Source organism: Equus caballus, chromosome 22 (genome assembly GCF_041296265.1).
Source record: "Equus caballus isolate H_3958 breed thoroughbred chromosome 22, TB-T2T, whole genome shotgun sequence".
Lineage (NCBI taxonomy): Eukaryota > Metazoa > Chordata > Mammalia > Perissodactyla > Equidae > Equus > Equus caballus.
Genome location: NC_091705.1, coordinates 39,539,468 through 39,546,005, shown reverse-complemented (window position 1 = coordinate 39,546,005; position 6,538 = coordinate 39,539,468). Strand labels below are relative to the sequence as shown.

Genomic DNA, 6,538 nt, shown 5'->3' with positions numbered 1-6,538 from the left:
TCCTCCCCCAGGAAGCATTCCGTGATCTCCCGGGCTGTGTTAAGGGCCCTACTCTGTGCTCCAGAGCCCCATGCTTTCCTCTAGAACAGTGGTTCTCAACCTACCCCATCCCAGGAGACTTTTAGATACTTTTTTCCTAATTGTCAACTCCTTTCCCCCAATGAAATATTAATACACAGACGAGCTGTATATGTGTTTATGTACTGTGCCCTTTGGAGCCGCAAACCGTTGTAATGACTGAGATTTTCTGCTATTGAGGACGCATGTAACACAGCTCTGCGGCCCTGTACTCACTCAGTTGGACAGCGCGTATCAAGCGCCGCCAGTGCGTCAGGCCCTGTTCCGGGCTCAGAGGGCACTTGGGGAACATAGCAGACCCAGCCTCTGCCTCTGATCGTCTTTCCTGGGAACGGTCCTCCACTGGACTCTGCACAACCCGGAGGCAGGGACCTGGCTAATTCAACTTCCCATAGAATTGTTTCCCAGAGCCTAGCACACAGTAGGCGTTTAATGAGTTCAACAACTTGTTAACGTGAGTAGTCACAGAAATGCAAAGGCACTGGAGGGACAGGGTGATTGGGAAAAATAAAATTGCATTGGAATAAACATAAGGATTGTTGGAATGATGGTCGTGTTTTGGAGATTTTCAATGAGCCCACTGCCAGTCACTTAGTCAGTCGACAAACATTTAGTCATTGCATAAGCTGGACCAATAGGCCATGGTTGGACTCCATCCTTCTCAAGGCTCTGTGACATAGATGTCACAAACTGCCGGTCCCAACTATGGATGTGTATTTTGATCATTCTTAACAGTGTTAAAAAATAATACACACACACGCACAGAAATTAAATTGACTGCCAACCTTTAGAAAGTGGGAGATTTCATATAAAAGTCTGAACTTCTGTCTTCTCTGACACAAAAGGGAACAGTCTGGCGGCCTTGGGCCTGCAGTCTTCATCGGCGGGAATCAGATGGCACTGAGCGGCACTGTCCCTGTAGATGGGACATCCACTCACCAGCGTGCCCCAGTCTCCACCCCTCCCTGCCGTCTGCTTGACCTTGAGACAAGAGTCAGTTGCTGTCCAGCAACACGTGGTTTCTCTACGCCTCGCCCGCCTCGGTCTCTGGGTGGGCTCGCGCTCCTGTGTCTCCTCCAGCACGTCTACGCAGTCCGTGGGTTACGATCCCTCTGTCCGAGGGCCTGAGCGTGTACTGGAGGCCGAGGACTCCTCCTCTCTGGGGACAGAGGACCATCAGGAACCTCAGGTCTCCGCGTCCTCTGGTCACTGCCGGCTGCGGCTCCCAGGGAAGGGCAGCATCTTCAACCCCACGCCCCCCGCGGGCCGACTGTCCTGCAGGCCCTGGCGAGCAGGAGGAAAGCGCCTTCTGCAGCTGCTGGTGACGACGCTTGGGCGAGAGCGGTCGTGGAGTGGGATCAGTTCTGCTGGGGCTGCACAGGGGCGGGGCCGAGCACCCCGCTGGAGCCTTCTTGTGGCCTTGGGGAGTCCCACACCCACAGGCCAGGAGATAAAAGCTGGGCCCTTCCCAGCACTCAGTACGGAAGCCGTGAGGTGACGGGCCTGGCCTCGTCAAACGAGCGGGGAGGCGGGGGGAGGTACACGGGCGCGTCCGTTGTCACACGGACCGTGCAGCCTCGTTTCAGTCTTTCCTGAGCTCAGGAAACCGCGGCCCTGCGCCCATGGGGACCACATTGGTGGAGGAGGATTAATTAAATTGTTAAAAATCAAAAGCAGCTGTACTGAATGTCCTTTTCCCCTCCTTTCCACGGGCAATTCCGGGAAGTCTTCGTATGTTGTGCGTGTGCCTGTGTGTGCAGGTGTGTGCCACATGTGTTTCCACGCGGCATCTGAGGGGCACTGTAGGAAATGAGTGTCCACCGTGTGATGCACCACGAGGCTCTGTGGGGCAACCCCATCGTCGGGAATGAACACCTGCCCAGCTCGTCGGTTGTTGTCTGTCTTCCCCTCCAGACTGGAACCTCCAGGGGGACAGCAATGGGCCTCCGTTGCTCCCTGTGTACTCATGAGCCTGGCACATGGTAGGTGCGAAAGTATGCAGAAAAGTCTTAACAAAAAATTACAAGACAATACAAAAATTAACTCAAAATGGATCAAAGACTTGAATGTAAGGCCTGAAACCATGAAACTCCTAGAAGAACACACAGGCGGCGAACTCCCTGACAACAGGCTGGGTGATGATTTTTTTGGATTTCACACCAAAAGCAAAGGCAACAAAAGCAAAAACAAACAAGTGGGACCACATCAAACTAAAAAACTTCTGCACAGAAAGTAAACGGTCAACAAAATGAAAAGGCAATCTAATGAATCGGAGAAAATATTCGCAAATCATATATCTGATAGGGGGCTAATATCCAAAATATATAAAGAATTCATACAACTCAATAGCAAAAAAACTGAACAATCTGATTAAAATGGGCAGAGGATTTGAATAGACATTTTTCCAAAAAAGACGTACCGATGGCCAACAGGTGCCGGAAAAGGTGCTCAACATCACTGATCATCAGGGAAACGCAAATCAAAACCACAATGAGACACACTCACACCTGTTAGAATGGTTGCCATTGAAAAGAGAAGCAATGTGTGCTGGTGAGGATGTGGAGAAAAGGGGACCCTTGTGCATTGTGGGTAAACTGGTGCAGCGGTTATGGAAAGTGGTATGGAGGTTCCTCAAAAAATTAAGAATACAACTACCATGCGATCCCCCAATGCCACTTCCGGATATTTATCCAAAGAAACGGAAAACACTAATTCAAAAAGCTACCTGCGCCCCATGTTCACTGCAGCATCATTCACAACGGCCAAGACGTGGAAAGAACCTCAGGGTCCGTCAGTGGATGAAACGGATAAAGACGGGTGAGACACACACACACACACACACACACACACACCACGGCATGTTATTCAGCCGCAAAAAGAAGGAAATCGTGCCATTTGCAACAATCTGAATGGACCTTGAGGGCCTTCCACTGAGTGAAATAAGGCAGACAGAGAAAGAGGAATGCTGTCTGATCTTACGTGTGGAATCTAAAGAAAAAACAAAACCAACTGCCCTCATAGGCACAGAGAGCGGAGTGGCGGACGCCAGAGGCGGAGGCTGGGAGGCGGGCAAAATGGGTGCAGGGGGTGAAAAGGTACAAACTGCCAGGTGTAAAATACCTAAGTTCCGGGGACGTCACGGACGGCGTGGGGACTGCAGTTAACGACACCGTATTGCATATGGGGACGTCGCTAAGAGACTAGATCTTAGAAGTTCTCACCACAGGAAGAAACCATGACTGTAACTCTGTGCGGTGACGGGTGTTAGGCTTATCGTGGTGATCATTTTACAGTGTATACAAATACCGGATCATTACGTCGTACACCTGGAGCTAATATAATGTTATATGTCAATTATACCTCAATTAAAAACATAATGAACAAAAGAGAAAACAACAAGAGAAGGCTCGGGTTGCCGTCGGTGTGTCCCCTGCAGGCTCCGGTGTGGCCTCCCTCTGGGTTCCGCCTCTGCCCATTTGCACATGCTGTTTCCTCTGCCTCGTGGCCCTTCCTGCCCCTTTGCCCCAGTTAATACCCCATCCCTGTTCATGCCTCAGCTCCAGTGTCCCCTCCTCAGGGAAGCCTTCCCTGATTTTCCATGCAAGATTCCGTCCCCTTGTCAAACATCCTTCCATCATTCATTCATTCATTGTTTCTTTCCATCACTTAAACTTTGAACCACTTATCCAACGATCATCCACTCTGCTCGAGGATTTGTCCCAGGCGCTGAGGACACAGCCGCTGCTCTCACGGAGCTCCCGTTTGGGGATCATTCAATGAACAAGCAAACAGACAAGACAACTTCAGACTGATATGTGCTGTGGTGTGAACAAACAAGGCAACGTAGTAAGAGAGTGACGGGGTGGGGGGACCTCCCTGAAGAGGTGATGTCTGAATCAAGACTGAATCAAGAAAAAGTTGCTGGCCATGGGAAGATCTGAAGAAAGCATACCAGGGAGCGGGAACCACAAGTGCAAAGGCCCTGACGCAGAAGAATGCCCAGCACAATTGAGAAACAGCCAGGAGGCCATTGTGGCTGGAGCAGAGGGGGAGAGTGAGCTCAGAGAGCTCACCCGGCGGCAGGCCGGCAGGGCCTCGAGGCCATGATGACAACTCTGGATTTTGACCTGGGAGCAGAGGGCAGCCATTGGAGGGTCTTATCAACAGGGTCTCGTGTTTCTTCACAGTCCCAATCTTCATCACCATTTTTAATTCTGCTTTTGTGTGACTATTGGAGTGGCATCTAGCTTTCCATCTGATTGTGAATTCCCAGAGCCAGCAGCCACATCCCTTCTGATCCGCAAATATTTGTGTCTGACTCATAGGACGGGGCGGTCCCGGGCTGGGTGCCCCCGGCTGCAGACCCTGAGGCATGGGCTCAAGTCCTTTGGGAGGTGACCCCAGGAAGCAAGGGAAAGGGGACACGAGACAGGGACGGAAAGGCAGCCAGTACAGGGGACGGTCGAGCAGGCTGTGCTGTGGGTGGCTGAGGCTCGGGCCCACCAGGGAACTCTGGGACCAGCGTGGGACACGCCCAAGGGATGCCCACCAGGGGCCAGGCAACCGGTTTGCACCCGCCACCTACCACGTCACTGGCTGAGCCCTGCTGCCGAGGCACCACTTCTTGGGCGCTTCAGGCTTGTCCTTCGGGGGTTCCACGGACGCCGGTGGCCAGAGGGAGCCCTCAGCAAAGAGGCCCAGGTGGCAATGGGAAGGCCGGGGTGGGCGAGCCGCTGGGTGCAGCGGGTGTTCAAGTCAATGAATGACTGCTCACCGAGAAACGCCTCTGAACAGACAGCGTGGGCACTACTTCTCGAATTTTCAGCAAATGCCCAGAGTTCCTCAGGGGGTTAGATTTTGCTCCGGTCTCTGGGTTTCTGTGTGGCTGGGATGGAAGGTTCTAGAAGCCTGCCCTGCCATCCCAGAAGGTGGGGGCTCACCACATCCTGGGAAATCGGGGAGGGGAGATTCGGATTTTTCTTCAGGAGGCCGTTTCCTCAAGGATGCACGAGCCCTGGGCGGCGTTGGGCCCTCTCTCGTCGGGCAGGCCCCCCTGCGCCCCCGGGAAAGCTGGCCTGCGTTCGGGTGGCACCGCGCCCTCCGCCCACCCCCCGGAAACGCGCCTGGCTGGCAGCGGGCGTGCGGGGGAGGCAGAGCTGTTGGAACACGTCTCGGCCGCCTGGGAGCCGGCGGAGCTGGGGGAAGGTGCAGAGGTCACAGGTCGCCCCGATGCAAAGCCCCCCTCCCGCCAACCGGCCTGTGCCCCCATCGCCCCCCCGAGCGCGAGCTGGGCGGTGGACGTCACCCCATCAGACCCGGCTCCTCGACCCGGCACAGCGGACATTTGGGGCCGGATAGCTAATTCTCTGCTGGCGGCTGTCCTGGGCTCTGTAGGATGCTCAGCAGCATCCCTGGCCTCTGCCCACTCTGTGCCAGGAGCGGGTCCCCATTCCCAGTCGCGACGATCAAAACCGTCTCCAGACATTACTCAGTGTCCCCCGGGTGCTAAACCGCCTGGGTGGGGACCACTGCCCTGGGCCCCCCGTCCGCTCACAGGGAGCTCACTCTGCTCCCAGCCCGTGCGCGGGTGTTTCCACGGCTCCACGCAGGGAGCCGTCACGACACGCTTGTCAGCCTGGGGCTGCGGCTCCCTGGTGTCCTCCCTCCCCAGGGCGTGGCCCTGGTCTCGGGGTGCATGACGCCCCGACCTCACATCCTCCTTCCAGCCACAGGGAAAAGGCGAGGGGGAAAGGCACGTCCTTTCTCTTTAAGGCACAACGTGGAAGTTGTCCGCATAGCTTGGGATCACGTCCCATTGGTCAGAACTTGGTCACGTGGTCGCGTCTAACAGCAAGGGAGGCTGGGAAATGTAGTTTTTATCAGGACAGCCGCATGCTCAGCCGCGAGGGTGTTACTATGGAAGTAGCGGAGGACTCTGACCGACAACTAGCAGTCTCAACTACATCCCACTTCATAGATGGGGAAACTAAGGCACAGAGTAGTTAAGCACCCCTCCAAGGTCACACAGAGAATAAGGAAATAGAGTAAGAAAATGTATTTAAAGTGCCAGGCAGCCTGGAGGTACTCAAAGCCATCGTTCTTCTTTGTCCCTCTTCCCACACATCCTTTTAGTATCGCCCACTGCAATTTATCAGTTTCGAGGGTCTCCTTTACAGGAGGGTGCTGGAAGATTTCCTGCACCTCCAGGACTGATGCGTTTCCTCCAGCCCCTGAAACCCACCCCCTTTACGTCATCCAGGTGTGACCCCAAAATAACCCAAAGGTTTTCCGGATCGTTTCTCAAGTGGAGCAAAGGACTCACGGCCCCTGCTTCCCTCCAGGCCCAGGTGGGACACGTGTAGGGGCAAGTTCCCAGCCAGAAATATTCCCCTAAACTGCAGGGAAACTGAGGCCCAGGGAGGGGAAGGGACTCTCCCAAGGCCACACAGCTGGCTCCTGG

General features: G+C 54.5%; 1 long non-coding RNA gene across 1 annotated transcript; it reads right to left on the bottom strand.

Annotated features, from left to right (window-relative positions):
* Positions 1-478: 478 nt before the first annotated feature.
* On the bottom strand, positions 479-5,847 carry LOC111770031 (uncharacterized). The gene is made up of 2 exons (XR_011430671.1): positions 4,664-5,847; positions 479-2,050 (listed from the first exon to the last, which is right to left on the bottom strand). It is a non-coding gene; the product is annotated as an uncharacterized lncRNA (long non-coding RNA).
* Positions 5,848-6,538: the final 691 nt, after the last annotated feature.